Raw genomic sequence first — 17,994 nt, 5'->3', positions numbered from 1 at the left:
ACAAAGGTCATCAACTATATTTGTCGAAGGGACGTAATTTTTCTCAACAGACACCTTGGGGGCCGGACATTCAAATAGGCCAAGATTTAAATTATATTCAACTTTTTGCCTGATAATCTAGTTGTTCATATTTTATTTTCCTGTAAGCATGTCATTTTCATTTCTACACATATCTGCTGACTTGTATCCTCAGAACAGACATGCCCTGTGATTTTCAGCTTAAATATGCATGGAGGCTGACAATCACAGGAAAGGTCTGTTCTGATGATACAACTCAGTGGCCCTGAAATGTGTGTTTCTCTTCTATAATACACATTCTACATCTTGGAGGCAACGTCTTTCCATACACAGGCTTCCTTTGTCTTTAAAATGGGGCAGAGCTCTGTGGAAAACAGTAGGAAAGACACAGCCCGAGGGGGAACCGGGACACAACACCGGAGGGAGAAGCAGGTCGGTGCAGCTGTGCGCCGCAGACATGCATGAAAAAACAACGGCGTCGCATCAAATATGCGCCACTATGACGTCACTTTTCGGTAATGAGCATGCATGACGCGCCTCTACATAGAATGGGTTTAAGCGCGCAAAAGACAATACATCTGAACGGCCCCCCATGCATGCACACATGGTTAAACCAGGGTGGCGTCCAAAATCACCTACTGTAGGCAGCCCGCCTTTGCAGATAGGCAGGGAAGACCCTGCAGTCCACCCAGCTCCCCAAACTTCCGCGCATGGTGATTGGATGTTTACTCTGGATGCGCAATTTCCTTATCCCAGTACAGGGGCTCACAGACACACATTATGCGTGTGTTCCCGTGTCCCAGTGCATTGACTCACAGGCGCATACAAACAGAGACCAAGATGTAAACTATTACAACTCAGTCGCGGGCCGGATTGGAAGGTTAGGCCGGACGACACAGGAAAAACAATTTCCTGTGTGTAATTTCAGAAATTAACTGAATTAAAAAGTACAAAAAACATTAACACACTACGAGAGCTACAAATGTTATTAACTGAAATTCAGTGGTAATAGTATATTGAACAAAACAAACTCAGCTTAGGCATGGGAGGAGTTTTGGACCTGTCTCAGAGATGTTCTATCCACATCTGCCCTCAGCAGTTTACATCTTCCCATCTTGAGTTAATTTTGCATTTTCAAAACAGGTTTGATGAACACTGAAAGTCTCATGGAAGGTCGGAGGAAATGTCAGGTGTACAACAAAGGGGGCATTTTATTGCATTTATACTGTATTTTAACCAAGTCATGCATTACACACCTTCACTGCCACTGACTTTCAGAAAGTCATGCGTTTTCATCAATGCTCTTCTGTAACATCTTAAAAGCATCACAGTCTGGTTAAGTGTAAGGAAGCATGAAGTAAATGCAACAAAATCAAAATGACTGAGTGTACGGATCTTCTTTCTCTTATCATCTACATGATTGCTAAGAAATTCCAGTCGACCATTTGTGGGAGAAATTCTGTGTCGCTTGCCAAAGCCTCAAAGAAATGTCTGAATCTTCACACACATCCATGTGAAAATTGACTTGTGCACATCCTCAACAGGAGGAGAGGTGTTGGTAAATGAAGACAGAATGGTGCTGATGGCAGTGACAGAGATAAGGAATAGGAAGAAGAGTGAAAGACAGAATGATGAAGGATAAAGATTAATGGTTTGCTGGGAGATGTATGGATGAGGGGGGTGGTGAGGTACGGGGAAGGATACAGCTATAAAAGGAGTGAGTGACGAGAGAGAGTAAGGTACGAAGGGAAATGTGCTCAACATGATCCTCCCCTTTGATTTTAAGCCTTAGAGAAATAATGAGCCTTACTTTTGTGGTGATGTTAAAGTTGCGAAAGAACACAGAGGACAGGAGAGGGTGGAAAAATAATAATTTTTCTATTTCTAATATCTAAGTGTAAACTCTCTCAGGTCAGGGTCAATTATATCCACAGAAGACCTTGTGATTAAAAAGAAGAGAACATAATAGACAAATCAGAGTAACACACAAATGAATAATTTCTATGTTTGTTTGTTTGTTTTGAGGGGGGGGGGCAAGACACATGCTCCAAAGATGTTACACAAGCAAAACATAACCATATGGACGTGGACAAAATTGTTGGTACGTCACGGTTATAGAAGGAAAAACCCACTGAAATAACTTGAAACTGATTTTTTTGTTGTTGAATTTAGTCTGAACAAAAATCAGACATTGCTTTTGAATTGCAGTTCAACAGGATTATTTTTAAAAACAAACTAATGAAACTGGCCTGGACAATATGATGGTACCCTTAACCTAATCTTAACTTAATATTTTGTTGCACAACCTTTTGAGGCAATCACTGCAGTCACACGATTTCTGTAACTCTCAATGAGACTACTTCACCTGTTGACTGGTATTTTGACCCACTCCTTGTGAACAAACTGCTCCAGCTGTCTCAGGTTTGAAGGTTGCCTTCTCCAGACTGCATGTTTCAGCTCCGTCCACAGATGTTCAATAGGATTTCGATCAGGGCTCATAGAAGGCCACTTCACTTTTGGGTCATAACCCTGTTGGAGGACCCCTGACCTGCAATTTAGACTGAGCCTTCTGACACTGGGTGGCACATTTCACTCCAGAATACCTTGATAGTCTCGACATTTCATTGCACAGGGTTCAGACTCAAGACGCCCTGTACAAGGTGCAGCAAAGCAGCCCCAGAGGATGACCAAGCCTGATCCATGTTTCACAGTAGGTACAGTGTCCTTTTCTTTGTATGCTTAATTTTTGCATCTGTGTATGATGAGCTGATGTGACTTGCCAAAAAGCTTCAGTTTAGGATGAAAAAGCTCCAGTTTTGTCTCATTTGTCAACAATGCTTCTGGGAGAATGTCCTTTAGTCCTTTACTTTTGACAGCTTCAAGTTATTTCAGTGACAATTGTGGGTTTTTCTTTCTTTAACAGAAAGGTACCAACAATGTGGTCCACGCCTGCATGTGTTCTATTGATCAAGCTATCATCGTATAAGGCTAGCACTTGGCTTGTATAAACTTAACCTTTAATAATAATTAAATGAATAAATAAATAGGACTCTTTGTGTTGAATTTAGTTTGAACTTAAATTATGTCTAAACCTAACATTTTGTTGGTGGGATCTTCCTGTTAAAAAGAGTTTTTCCTCCCCGCCTGTTGCCAAGGTTCTGTTCCTTCTAAGTATGATTTTGTTCTATACAAATAACATACAATTTAATTGAATTAAACCTACAATAGCATGCCAGTATTTTATATTTAATATGATAACCTGGTGTTGGCATGAGACTTTGGAAGACATTGGACTTCAATTCACAAATTTAAAACTAACAAAGTATAAATGTCAGCTGTCGTCAGTGTCCTACATCAACATGCTGTTGGCATTAGACGTCTTGATGCTGACATTGGCCAACAGACATCACAATCTATAGCACATTCAATCAAACATCGGAGAATGTTAATGTCCAGCTGTGTGCCTGCTGGGAAATTAGTGGACTTCAGAACACAGTGGCAGATTAAAGTAATGGTGTACAGCGGCCTTCACATCTGTACTTCACAGCTCCATCATACCTAACAGGAATTTGAAAGGTGTTTTCATACATGACCTACACATTTGGTTTAATTAACTCTGGTGGATTTGTCTGTGAAAGCTGTCAGTCAAAGTCAAGTTGAACAACCCTGTCCATCACACCAGGAACATGTGGCCTGCGTTGCGTGTGTTGACAGGTTACACAGGTCCAAACTGTGAACTGAGAACACCTTTACCTACATGTTCACACAGCTGCCAGCCACCCGCTCTTCCCATAATATTATGGCACCACAAAAAAGTGACATTTACAGTTTCTTTTCGAGCTACTGATGCATTTAGACAAATATACAAAAGCATGAACATGATGTCCGGAGATAGGAAATGACTTCCTGTAAAAGAAGTCATGGTTTTAATATTGTACCCACTCCATTTTTTCTTCTATAGGTTAGACTACATTTAATTCACATAGAAATTTCACTCTAAGTAAGCAGCTAAATCACTTTCTTTACAATAATGAGATAACATGCTAATGCCAGGTTTTAGCAAGTGTACTCCATCTTTTTCATGCCAGTTCAGATCTCACACCAGGTCTATTACAGTACTTCCTCTAGTCAAGCCCCGCTGTTCTATGTTGAGCAAGTCATCTGAAATGTGTGAGAAAACAACCTTATATGTCAAGCTCAGCGGTGGGGAGAGGATCTACCTGACAACAAATTAATGAAAATGTCACTGACTTATACCTCCATCTCTTCATTTCAGAAATGCTCCACTGAGCATATTAACATAGCGGCCAGGATGCGTTCACTCTTTTCCCTAACCGCCCTCATTCTCGTCTTCTACAGTAACCACTCTTCATTCTTCTTTCTCCTGCTTCTAATCTCCTGCATGCATGTCCGTGCTCACTGTTTGAATGTCGCATGCTTGTTTGATTAGAGAGTAGAGAGTAGAGCAGGGCCTGTGCAAGCCTTTGGATGATCTTTTACTTTATCTTGACATAACTGAGCCATAGCCCCGTGAAACCAGGAACTGCAGGTTAATGGGAGCCATGACAGTCAAAGCCATTCTATCAGCAGTGGTAGTCTACCTGAAAGGTCAACCTCCAGTCCACCCAGCTGACCGAACAGAAATAAGGAAATGTCATTGTTTGTGAGGGGGAAGTAAGGAAAGACTGTTTGTTTGTATGGTGAATGCATTTTTTACATCTAAGTTAAATTATGTGATTGACTATGTTTTTTTTAAAGGAAGGAAAAAAGAAAAAGGCTCAAGGCTCAACCCTCGCCCAAAACCTTTAAAAATGGAAATGCCACTCAACTTGCCGTGCATCCACGCTGGAGGCATCACAAGGCATAGGTCACCGAGGACTATTCAATTCTACTGACGCTGGCGTCCAGTGTGACAGTAGCCACACACACTCCTGCGTTGCAGAAGTTGCACAATAGGCAATCCAAATTCAATGTCAAGAAACTATACTGCATTAGCAGTGGTGTGTGATGTGGTCCAAAATGTGTATTCTCGACAGAGCCTGATGAAAATATTTCAAACTATTTTGACTACTGTCTTTAGTCTTGTGTGCACTTGAGGAATATTAATGGGCACACTTAGCTAGCTCAGTTTAGCTCTCAGACAGTACAATTGTTATGGGGTTAGTGGAAGTTAAAAGAGATGTCTTTCATTTAGACAAAATATGTCCATGATTTCCTCAAAAATACAGCTCCTCTGAGGCATCCTCTGCTGCAGGTTAGATAAATAGAACATGTTTCTGTTTGGATGTGTGTTATCTCATTAACGAAGACCAGGTGTCTTCTTGTCTTACAGCCTCTTGGGATACATGCCAACCTTGAGCATCCCAGCAATGACGGTGAGGACAATGATAAAGTAGGATTGTTTTTTTGTCAATGCAGCAAATGGATGCACCAAGTATTTACATGAATGTAAGTTTCAGTGTTGTTAGGCCTTTCCTGTTGCTCTTGCTGAAGTTTAACGGATGAAATCAAATGTTACATCATAATCCTGTGGTGAGTGTAGTCGACTGCAGAGTAGACGGTAGATACACTGAAGCCATTTGGGAAGGTTGAAAGCTTTCGCACAGAAAAACAAAAAACAAAAACATAATGAATAATGTAATGAGCAATATTTAATTGGGCCTTTTTGCTTCATGTGTGAGTTTTGAATCCTCCAGCAAGCACTAGCAGCCCTCCCTCCATCAGGTCTATCCCTGCACTCCAACTGCACCACTGTCCATTTCCTTAATTTGCCAGGTCATGAAAATTTTATTTGTCTGGATCCATTGTTAGCTCATGGCCTTTCATTCAGGTGTAAGACCCGTGGGAGACCAGCTACTGCAGCTGTGATTACCTGAAGTACAGACAGACAGATGGCCGGACAGTTAGATGCATTACTGTCTTGAATGTCTAAGCTATGTGCCACATTTATCTTGGGACACAGGCAAATGTAAGGGAAAAAGCCTGCAACCCATCAGCCAGGGGCGGCCACAGATCCACCGAGCAAAGCCTGTAGCTATTTCACAGTTAGTAGCATCTGTGAAATACTACCCTTTGATCTTTAACAATATCTGTAAGAGCGTTTGCCTAAAAACAGCTCTGTGTCCAGGCATAATGGATTTACCAATTGACCACTTTACAGTACCGGCAGCTATGGATCTTCCTCTAAGAGAGTGATTTCTCTGGCAATCAGAACATTTAATCAGAGTTCAAGAAGCCACAGAGACTGTCTTCTGATTCTGTTAATTGCTTTCAGCTCTTGGATGCACAGTTCTCTCCTCTCCTTGGAAATTTCCAATTTAGAGCCATTTCATTTAAATTTTTTTTTCTTTCGCTTTCGCTCCCTCGGTTCTTATTCTGTATAGAGCAGCGAGCCGTTCTGTTCTGCACAGCAGCTAAATTGCAAGCATTAATCATTTCAGAGTCATTATCAGCATTTTAAAGGTGAAAATCCAAACAAATTGTTTTTCATTTGGCCCAAGCTTAATAGGTTTGTTTTCTTGTAATTTGTAGTCTTGGAGCATTTACGACAAACAATTAACAGCAAATTGGTAACGCTGCTTATCTGTTACCAGTTCTACATAATATTAAATCTTTAATAAAGCACCTCAAATCAAGGAGGCGTAGTACAGTCAGATAGTCTACTAGATATCATCAAGATAAATTAGATGTCAGATTGATAAATAAATTGACAATCATTAGATAGATATGTGAAGAGCATCTCAAGTGTAAGTTTATCTAGGTCTGTATATTCTCAATTAACCCTGGAGGTTATTACATGGATGATTTATCCATTGAATAGAACACTGAGGCTTTTGCAGCCAATATATCACTGAGGTCAACAGGGGTTTTTGTCGATGGTGGCCATCAGATTTACTAATAGCCATGTTAGCAGCAGAGTAGTGAGGGAGTAAGTAAGCTACAATGTTTCAGCAAATATGTATTCTGTTAATGCAAAGTAGGTTACTGTTGAGACTCATGACAATGTAAGGAACTGTGCAGGGGTTATCACATCGAGCCACTGAACTGTAACTGTGACTAGATAACAATGCTAGTTGCAAGTTGAGACTTTGAAGCGTCTCCAAAGGTACTGCAATTGTGTCCTGTGTGAAACATGAATGTTGATCAAATTATGTGATAACTGGAATGTTTAAAGACTGGGTAAACCAAGAATAAATATGTGTCTTAAGTTATTAATACCACAGTCAAATCTGACAGAGCTGATCAAACCGTCAGGAAATATTTCTTACCTTCACTCCTGGTGTTCAAAACAGTCAGAAGCCATCAGTCATCCAACTGCAACAGTTTAATAATCCACCATGCTGTTCCTGGTCAGCGTGTTTCATCCATTTGCATTGTCTAGTTTTTCATCTCTGGACCTGGTACCGAGTCCAGACCACCAGTCCAGACAGCCCATGACACACCGCGTCCGAACTGAGCAGCGGGCCTTGTCCCAGTGGGAGAAGACCGGGAGAAAACAACACGTTGGAGCCGGGATCAGAAACACGTATGGCTGTTGCCGCCGCTAAAATGTTTTTTTTTCGCTCACACAATGCAAATGGATGAAACGTGCTGAGCCAGGGAACGAGATGGAAACGGGAATAATGTCGGTTGATTATTAAATTGTTGGAGCTGGATGACTGATGCTGACTGTTTTAGACACCAGGAGACACGTCGCTGCTGTGTGTGCGTGCTAATTAGGGCCGCGTTACGCCCATTAAATCCTGAACACAGAGATGGTGAAACACAGTCTCTGAGGCCTAGCTCCACAATGAAATTATGAATGACAAAAATACTTTTTTTTCTCTTTTTTTTCTGAATTTGGTTTACCCGGTCTTTAACTCAAAACCAAATTAAAAAAAAGGTCAACCCACTAATGGTGTTACATGGGAATCATAAACACTAACAGAATGTTAGATATTGTGTGTGTGTGTGTGTGTGTGTGTATACAGTATATATATATGATCAAATAATTACCCAAAAATGTCTTGATTTTCTTGAGATGTATGCCTGACAAAACCAAAATACATTTGATTTACAATTATATAAAACAGAAGATGGGAAATTGTCAAGGTCAGTAAAAAAAAGAAGAAGAAGAAAAAAAAAGGAACTACAAACCAATTATGTGACTTATTCATTTCAAATATATCAGCAATTTTATATTCCCCTTGTTTACCGCATTTTTTTCCATAGCTGTCTCACTTCAGTTATAATTAAATATATTGCAGCAGCACTGATATTTGGATAATTTGGTGACTGTGTCCTTCTTGCCTGATTGCAGAGATGTGGTAGGTGTTTTCCTTCAGGTTCAACATCATTAACTGTCATGTAATTTCTCTCTGCACTCTGACAAGACGTGGCAGCTGTCTGTAGATGGCCCATCACCTGTTAATTTTGACTATCAGCAGTTTATAAGCAATAGTTGTACAAAAACTCAGTCACTGTGACGTCCAAACCTGGAGGACACAGTTCGCTGCCTTCCAAATAGTACAGTGCTGAATGGAAGAGATATGGTGTGTGTGAGTGTTTGCATACATGTGTGCATGTTTGTGACATGGCACAGGACTGAATAGATTGTGCGTGACCATGGTGCCTGTGGAGCAAAACTGACAGAGATTAAAAATGAGTGGACCACTGCTACTAAACCACAAACGCAGCAAAATCAACACTCTGCACATACACACACAAACACCGAGTAGACATATGGTATATACACACCATATGCTTCATGCACAGGCCAGGGAAGTGTTCTTAAACCGTAATCCCTTCTTGGACTTCTCTCCTTCCCCATTTGAGTGGAAAATTGCAATGTCAGAAGACTCCTTACATGTCATGGAAGGTTCCTAATATTAGGGATTTGAGTATATCAAGCACAGAGAGAGAGAGTGTAGGGAGCAAAAGACCTTTCTGATATACATGTTCACTACCGGTAATCTGTAAAAAAAAAAAAAAAAAGAAACATGAACATTTAACTGCCTGTGCATATGAGAACATGTGTTTTGATATTTGTGTGTGTGTGTGTGTGTGCATACAGCTTAGTGTCCCAGCAGCCCCAAGAGAGCCCTGGGGGATGACTCTTGTTTATCTCATTTTCTATGATGTCATTGATCTCATGAGCTACACAAGTCAATCTTTTACCTTAAGACAATTTTATTTTCAAATTCACGACCGCCCCATTTCAGAGATGCCACAAAATAATGATGAAAAGTAATCATCATATAAAATACTTTGTTTTTTTTCCCTCACTCTATTTCTTATATAATAATAAATATTTTATTTGAGTAGGGACAGTGCATATTAATGAACATAAATACTGCAGTAAATATGCTGGATTGTAGCCGAGCTGCTAATTTCATCCGTAGTCCATAATAAATAAAATACAACTAACAGTACACCACAAGGAATAAAAACAATACAACATATAAAACTACACAAACAGGAAAGGCTTATTTCGTCACTGAGCATCCTCCAAGCTATTTTCAAGGTGAAGAGAATATAAGAGAATATTTCTACCACTATACAGCACTCTTGTTGAGTGTTGTAAGCTTTTAACGACATTTTAAAGAGGAAAAGAACAACAACAATACAATGTTAGAGCGATATCTAGCCACAGTGAAATACCCCTGTCCACAAAATAAGATGCATCAAAGCAGTTATTGTTAAAGCCTCTTGACATAAGTGTGTCATGGCATGGCAGCCCATGGTTAACCCACTTAGGTCCCAAGGGCAATAAATTGCCCCCCTGCCAGTGGTCATTCTGATTAAACAAAAATATACAGAGTAACTCCTTTGAGCCTTGCTAAGGCATGTCTTTTAGTACATAATGTATCTGTTTGATTTTTTAGTGGTAATTTCGATATGAAGATATGTGGGTTTGAGTGCACAAAGACTTGAGTTCCTGGTCTTTCCTATTATGATTCAAGGTGACAACAAGCATTTCAGTGAATGGTTAAACATTTTGGCAAATTGGCCTATATAGTCATAGGGGTAGGTTAATTACTGGTTCATGTTGTTCTGAGATCCGCGGGGCAGAGACGCGAGCTGCTCAGCTAACACAATTGAGGTAATGGTATGGTCCCCTGCCCCTCATCAAACTCATCAAATACACAATCCAACAATGCCAAAGCCCTCTCGTGAAGAAGTTGTGACCTGTACATTCACCACAAAATAATCATGTATAATTATGTAACATTATGACACACAAAGCAAATAATCTGAACTACTCGTGCTTTTGAAATCACAACGCCCAGTAGCCTTGTCTGGAATGTAGTTCCGGCTATGCATTTGCCTCCAAAATCAATCAATCTTGTTATGTTACATTATTATTTCATAGTGTGGTGAATGTGCTGGTCACAAATTGTCCACAGGAGTTTTTTGGAGTTGTTGGATTGTGTATTTAATGAGTTTGATGACTGACAGGGGACCTCTACCGTTCACCTCCATTGTGTTAGCTGCGCAGCTCGCGTCTCTGCCCCGCGGATCTCAAAACAACATGCACCGATAATTAAAGGTAATGAACCTACCCCTATGACTATAGGGATTATGGCAATAGAGGTGAGCATGAGAGTCATACATTATCCTAATTTGACCAGTGATTTCTTCAGTGCATTTACTAAATGTATACACAGGGACAATAGTTATTTGGTGAGAGGCCCAAGAATGGAAGACACCATGATTCAATCCAATTTGCTCAGATGTGCAATAATGGATATAAAAGAAACAGTGTATGCCATGACAATAGGGTTTTTCTTTTCTAATATTATTTCTTATGTCATTTCCCAAACAAATGTATGATAAGTCAAGACTGCAGGCAACCCTGCTATTGTTAGTCCCAAGAAGAGGGTTGGGTGAGTAGCTTGATATCCTGACCAAAAAAATCTATCTTTGGACCTTGATCAGGAAGTTTTATGCTGCTGGTTAGGAAAGCTGGAGATACTGTATATGGCAGCTGCCCTGCCAATCATCCTTTCAGTGAGGGCTGTGAACATCATTGGAACATGCAGTGTAAGACTGTGTATTAAGCTGGAAGGACTGCACAAGTGGCTGTTGAGATGAGGAATTACAACTTTGCCATACTTAGAATTAGTAACTCAAGATGTAATGACTTTGGATAGAAGTGGGTTCTGCAAGAGATTTGCTGCTGTACTTAGGCCTTGAAGAGATGACATACACAGAACTCAGAGTGGATGTGGTGCTGTTCAGGGTTTCATTGTTCATTCAAGAGCGATGACCTTCAGGGTGATCCATGGCAATCCATTTAGTGGCACCTCCCACACAACCAGGAGTGAGTTAGTGTGGTTTGTTATCACCATTTTTGTTACTGCTAGCAATCGACTGCAGTCATGAGAAACAACATTACACAGTGGGTGACATGCAACAGCACAATGTATGAAAAATACCAACATACTTGTCGACTCATCGCGTTAGCCTTAAAGGGATAGTTTTGATGTGGGCTTGTATGAGGAAATTATCTTAAATCAGCGTATTACCTGTAGTTGTCCTGAGTTGGACCACTCCCAGTTTGGGGAAACAAGCAGGAGCACCAGCACAGGCCGAGCAATGTACAGAGCTGTGTGTGGGGACAGAGAGAAAAAAAATATATACATATTTTAGAAAAATAAAAGCACCCACATAAAATTGTGAAAATACTGTATACATTTAAATATTTCGATTGCTTCACTTGCTGCCAAAATAGCCCTTTTTTCAGCGCTGCATTATATCAGTCATCAGTATTTGGAGCAGTGGTTCTCAAACTTTTTTCGTCATTCCCCACTTGTTAAAAGTGGGGAATGACGAAAAAGATTTTCAAGCCCCACTTCCCCCCGTCGCCCCAACAAAAATTACTTCAAATTTATTGAACTTACTAGCACCAAGTATATCAGTCATATTTCATGAGTCAAAATCAAAAACATGAAATAACACAAAGTTCAAAAAGAGAAAATAAAAGTGCAGATCAAAAACGAAAAGTAAAAGTAGGCTACAGTAGTCAAATAATGAAACAGTGTTTCATTTGCTATCTGTGCAAAAAAACATGAACAAGTGAACTTTCCCTGCATTAGTGGCTGCAATGTGCCTGTTTTGCACTGCACATCCTCGGGGTTGCAGGCTTGAAACTGCCTCAAGTCATGCTCAATTTTGAGCTGAGAAGTGTGCGTTTCTGTGTGTGTGTGTGTGTGTGTGTGTGTGTGTGTGTTTTCATCTCTCTCGAGTCTGACATAAGCTATAAAACGCACACAAATATGATCACATTTGTGACATTTGTGATCATATCTGTGTTTTATTTTGAAAAGTGCTTTATTTTGACATTTGACCGGATTCTCTCGTTGTTTCATGTGTGACTTCCTGCCAAGATTGACGCGTTCGCTCGCGGCTCGCGCACAAAATTGACCAGATGCCGGAACCGATTGCTGCAGGGCCACTGGTCTGAACTACACAAGGGAAGCGGTCTCTGTTCCGCGCTGTTCCCGGTGCTTCAGAGAGCCAGTCTCTATTAGAAATTATCTGCTGCTGCTGCTGCTGCTGCTGCTACCTTGTTGTCCCGCTGCAATTAACATCCCGATGTCAATCCTTGTTTTTGCACTTTAGTTCCAGGTTACATTTTTTCTCCCGGTCTCCTAATGATTTTTAATAATTCTAGCTATTCATTATTACTTTGTTTGTGTTTGGCTGTTTTGTTTAGAGTGAATTATCTTTGTTGTCAATAGCATTTACAGTAAGATAGGCATGAAATTGAAAATGTCCTCCCGTTTGTCGCGCCCCACCTGTCATGCCTCCGTTCCCCACCAGTGGGGCGCGCCCCACACTTTGAGAAGCACTGATTTAGAGTAAAAAGCATCGGTGAGTTACAGTAAATACTGTAACAAAAACAGTTAAGCACAGAAGCACATTGCATTCACTGGATACAAAAAAACAAAAAAACACCTTATCTCGTAATTACGAGATGAGTAAAAGTGCCACACTTTGGAAAGATATTCACAGATTTAAACTTCCGGGATCAATACATCATTTTGCTTCGGCACTCTATAGGAGCTGTCGGCTCAACAATTCCGTTTCATTGCTTTTGTGTGTTTTCATTTTTCATAGGCTAACATATGTTTTATTATTATTATTATTAGGAGCAAAAGTTAGAGAGATTAAACAATTAGAGAAATGAAAATAATATAACAGACAGGCATGTCCAAGAGACTTCATAGCGTCCTCAGGATATGAGGACTGTATGAGCTGTATGACCATGAGGAGACCGTTGAGGTGTGTAGTGATTTTAGATTCTCTGTACTGTATAACAGTGGAGTTATTGATTTTTGTTTGCAGCGTCTTGCTCTTGTATTGCAATTTGGAGACGGTCCCTGCGCACTCGTCCGGTTGCTGGCTGTGCATAGAGATCAATATTTTCCGTCCAGCTCAGAGGACGGCTTATTTTTGTAAAAATATTATTTGTTAGGTCACTTCCTCATTTATTTTTCTCTTAAGATATGAAATTGTAAGATTAATTTGATTGAAGGTATGGATCTTAATTTATTTAAGACAGAGAGCTGATGGCGTGTATCCTGATTAGTGTTGAAACTAATTTCTGTTTCTTCTCTTTTGAGGTTATCAACCTGACTGATTCAACAACAAAACAAAAGTGAAATAAAAGAAAATAAGTTGGATTGAGTTGACTCCTGCGTCCTCTGTGCCAAGCCTGGTCGAGTTCAGGCAAATGAAGTCATAATAACTTGACAGGAACCTAAGGAGAAAGCCTGCAGGGTAATACCTGTTAAGACTGAGGTTCATGTCTTTGCAATCCATCCTGTCCATGATATGCAAATGCACATGTTTCACCCCACCTCTGCAGCAGGCGGGGAAATGTGGTGTCAAGTAGAAAAGTTGCTATATACTGTCGTTCACATCTCTGAGAAATGTCACAGCTAATGGAGACAGACCAGCAGTGGAAGGGAAATTAAAAGCAGTAATTGAGAGCTACTTGAATGGCCAACATGCTGTTCTCAGTCCCTGGGGGCTTTTAGACTCTCAGAGCCAGAAGACTGATGACTTTGAAGGTAAGCATGGATCCATCCACTTCCAGCAGGGCTAAATCACCGTGTCCTGTCAGTTTGACGACACCACACAGTGGGCCCATAATATGTCCCATATGGCTGCTCTCTTTGGTGGCGATGCATGCTGCACTTACACAAATGCACTGCATGCTTTATCTCTGCTGTCTTTACAGTGCATATGGAAATATTGTATATTTCAGAATATCTATTTTAAAGGAGGGATTTCATTCCTACTGCTGATATGTTTGACAGCTAAGAACAGATTGAAACATCTTTATTTACTTTCAGTTCAGATATCTATTTTTCTATATTTCCTCAGCAGTACTTCTTTGAGTTATACAGTTTGACAAATTTTTACTGAAGTCTGACACAAGCTGCTGCTGCTCTTTTCCTCCAAATAGCTGTGTGGCTTTGCAAATATGTACATTTGTTCCTGATCCTCTGCTGCACAGCATCTACTGAATTAAGCCATCAGCTCCACATGTCAAAATATTCAGTTTAGCATCTAGATATATACATGTATATATACAGACTGCTACATCAGAGCCTCAGAGCTGACGGCAGGGCTCAGTCAATCCACACAGAGTGTGGCTTCACCACACATCCCATGTTCCTCATTAGTCAATGGCAAATGTCTCACTCCCTCCCTCTGATTACATCTACTGAGTTAATGAGCCACACACGGAACATCCTCCCTTCCTCACTATATATTTCACCACCTCTCCTCCATCCCTCTTTCCTTCTCTATGTTTCATGGAGCCATGGAGACACTCTTCAGTATTAATTCAAGTTGTGCCAATTTCACTTTAGGAAATATATTACAGACTTTTTTAAATCATTTTTTTATTTCTAACTGAGCATTTGTTTTTCAACATATCAGTGGGAGGACAATCTACCAATTATCAAAAACTACTGTTCCAGCACAGTGCTGTGTGTATGCTTCCCTGATTGTTTCAGGGTGACTATTTGGTTGCACTCACTGGTGTTCTTGTCAGATGAAAAGCTTTCTATGATGATTTTCATGCAAAAATAAACCTTTTGCATCAAAACAGAAGGGAACTCTACATCCTCTTCACACTATGTACTTTTACCCTGTTGCACCAAATATTTTGTAAATATATTGTATTGAAATTTGGTCACAATCAGAAATTGAAATAAAGTTTGGAAATATGATATTGAAGATACAGTATAAAGGTACTTGAAGAATTTCTAGGCAGCTGGCACAAAATCACTGTAATGGACTACCATGTAGAAAAATCAACAAGCGCATCAACAATGCAGTTACAAATGTCTACACCAGCATTTATCTTCTTTGTTCCTAGACCCATGTGTAAAGAATAAAAAGTGACAGTATCAAGGATCCCATGTAATCAACAGAAAACATGAGTGTGATAAAGTATCCCTCTATCACACTCTGTATAAGGAAGCAGAATCTTACTGTGGAATCAACAAAGGTCACTTCCTGTGCACCATATGTTGAGGGCTGCTATTTAATATATGTCTTCATGCTCCAGTGATGATAAGGCCTGTGTGCTGATTCCAGAGCTTGTCTCCATTCATCTCAACTTAACTCCATTGGACTCCATTTATTAACCCACACACATAACCCAGCCACTGGAAAACGCAGAGTCAGCAACCAGCACTCTCTCTGAGATACACCCAGTCAGAGAGTGTTTCCTCCACAGACTATTTGGGTTTGGTCATGGTCTGTGCTTTTTATATTTTCTGCATCAGATGAGTTTGTGCTCTACTCAAACATACTGAAGAGGAATGTATCAAATATTCAGCCAAATTTCAATAATTTCTTGATTAATTATCTGTCACTCTTTATTACTTAAACCTACAACAAGTAAGGGGCCTTTACAGAATATTTGTCCCATCATTTTTTAGAGACATATCTCCTCCAGGGGCATAAATGCTCTACTGGGAACCAACCCAACCACTGGGTGCTGTGTGATCACTGACTTAAACTGAGAAAAGCTAGGACTAAGAGACCAAGATATAGATATTAAAGCCTGCAATGGAAGAAGAAAATCACGTCTCGTGAAGTGCATTGTTACATTTATCTTAAAATAAGATAAGATGCCTTGACTGTCACTGTATTTAAAATACAATGAAAAAAGTGCTGTAATGTGTATGTGTTTGTTGAGAGTCTTGAGGCAGCAGAAAGGAACTGACCAACATAAACCTGGTCTTACGTCAATGGTTCAGGCTATTTCACTGATACTTAATAGGCACATTAACAAAATAACAATGTGAACCTGCATTGGCAGGTGCACAAAGTGTGGACAGTACCTGTTATGCATAAGTAGTGTGCTCAAAATGCATTGGCAATGTTTGGACATGTCAGCTAGAACACAGCAATAGGCTACAGCACAGAGGCGGATGTACGATTCATTATGACATGTGTGTTGCATAATATTATATAATATTGCCATGCGCCATGAATGTGTCTTGGGTGTAAAAGAGACTCTGCAGGGAGATATCCATCACATTAACTAAATTTGTCCCAGCACAACTTTGTAATGAAGCAGAAATCTATGGACCCACTGTTCAAACACAATGTGTAACTCGCCATAAGTATTGGTCTTTGTGAAACATTCTGCCATTGAAATGACCATTCACCAAAAAAGCAAGTATGAGTGGCTTTTGGGGATAGGAGATGACTCCACAGGAGATGTGACTGCATGGTACATACAAAGTACTGATTACTGGTAAAAGACAAACCATTTGAACCATGTGCTTTAGACCTACTATAGAGTCCTTAGATTCAATACTGTATTCATTTCAACTTGAGTCCATACTGTACATTTAAGTGAGTGTCTTGAGCTGTTTATTATTTAAAAAAATAACAAGGCCATGCTGTTTTGTTGTTACCAAGTGTCTCAGTTCTATGAATGCTGGACATCATAGTATGCATGAGGAAAAACATAATAAATCCACTTGTGTAGTTTGTTTTACTTCTTCTCAGTCTGACCATGATGTCTCTTCGGCTCAGGAAGCCTCTCTTACAGTAATGCACCTGGCTAACTGTACATCTGAGTGAACAAGCACGTCAAGCAGAACAAGTGAACAAGGACAGTTGACCCTCAGAATGAGGAGCTGTTGCCATGTACTTGATGTATGTTCATCAGTCAGTTTCTCTGTGGTAATTGGCCACAACTTGACTTCATCTTTCCAGTTAGCCTCTCCAGTAAAGCCCTGATCAGGACAAGTTATCAATGTCTGACACAAGAGGGAGGAAACCGTATCCACTCTGCAGCCTACATCAACATCCTCTTTGAGTTCACTAGAGCTCACTCTCTCTCGAAGGGAATTCAGTGTGTCTAATGTTATTACAGGACAAACATCCTGTCACATGTAGAGCTGAACCATACAACAGTAACAACTACTATTACTGTTGCTACTGTTACTTCTACACCTAACCTCCAGCGTGTCCTGGGTCTTCCTCTGGGCCTCCTCCCGGTGGGACATGCCCGGAACACCTCCAGAGGGAGGCGTCCAGGGGGCATCCGATACAGATGCCCGAGCCACCTCAGCTGGCTCCTCTCGATGTGGAGGAGCAGTGGCTCTACTCCGAGCTCCTCCCGGGTGACAGAGCTCCTCACCCTATCTCTAAGGGAGCGCCCCGCCACCCTGCGGAGGAAGCTCATTTCGGCCGCTTGTATCCGGGATCCCATTCTTTCGGTCATGACCCAGAGTTCATGAGCATAGGTGAGGGTGGGAATGTAGATTGACCGGTAAATTGAGAGCTTCGCCTTTCGGCTCAGCTCCTTCTTCACCACGACGGACCGATACAACGGCCGTATTACTGCGGCCGCTGCACCAATCCGCCTGTCAATCTCACGCTCCATCCTTCCGCCCGGACTGCCGTCCATTGGCCTGCCGGTACCCGTCGGCTGCCTCGGGAGTCCCCGAGCTA

The 17,994-nt window shown here is 40.7% G+C and overlaps 1 protein-coding gene across 3 annotated transcripts in view; it reads right to left on the bottom strand.

Annotated features, from left to right (window-relative positions):
* naaladl2 (N-acetylated alpha-linked acidic dipeptidase like 2) overlaps positions 1-17,994 on the bottom strand; it is a 557,200-nt gene that overhangs the window by 393,865 nt on the left and 145,341 nt on the right. For all 3 annotated transcript variants that reach the window (XM_085773820.1, XM_085773822.1, XM_085773821.1), the window contains one exon: positions 11,526-11,605. The gene's annotated coding sequence lies outside the window, so the exon portion shown is untranslated. The remainder of the gene's footprint in view (positions 1-11,525; positions 11,606-17,994) is intronic.

This window comes from Trachurus japonicus, chromosome 4 (genome assembly GCF_045865225.1).
Source record: "Trachurus japonicus isolate A0001 chromosome 4, Traja_1.0".
In the NCBI taxonomy this organism is placed as follows: Eukaryota; Metazoa; Chordata; class Actinopteri; order Carangiformes; family Carangidae; genus Trachurus; species Trachurus japonicus.
This window is presented reverse-complemented; position numbering and strand designations above follow the sequence as displayed.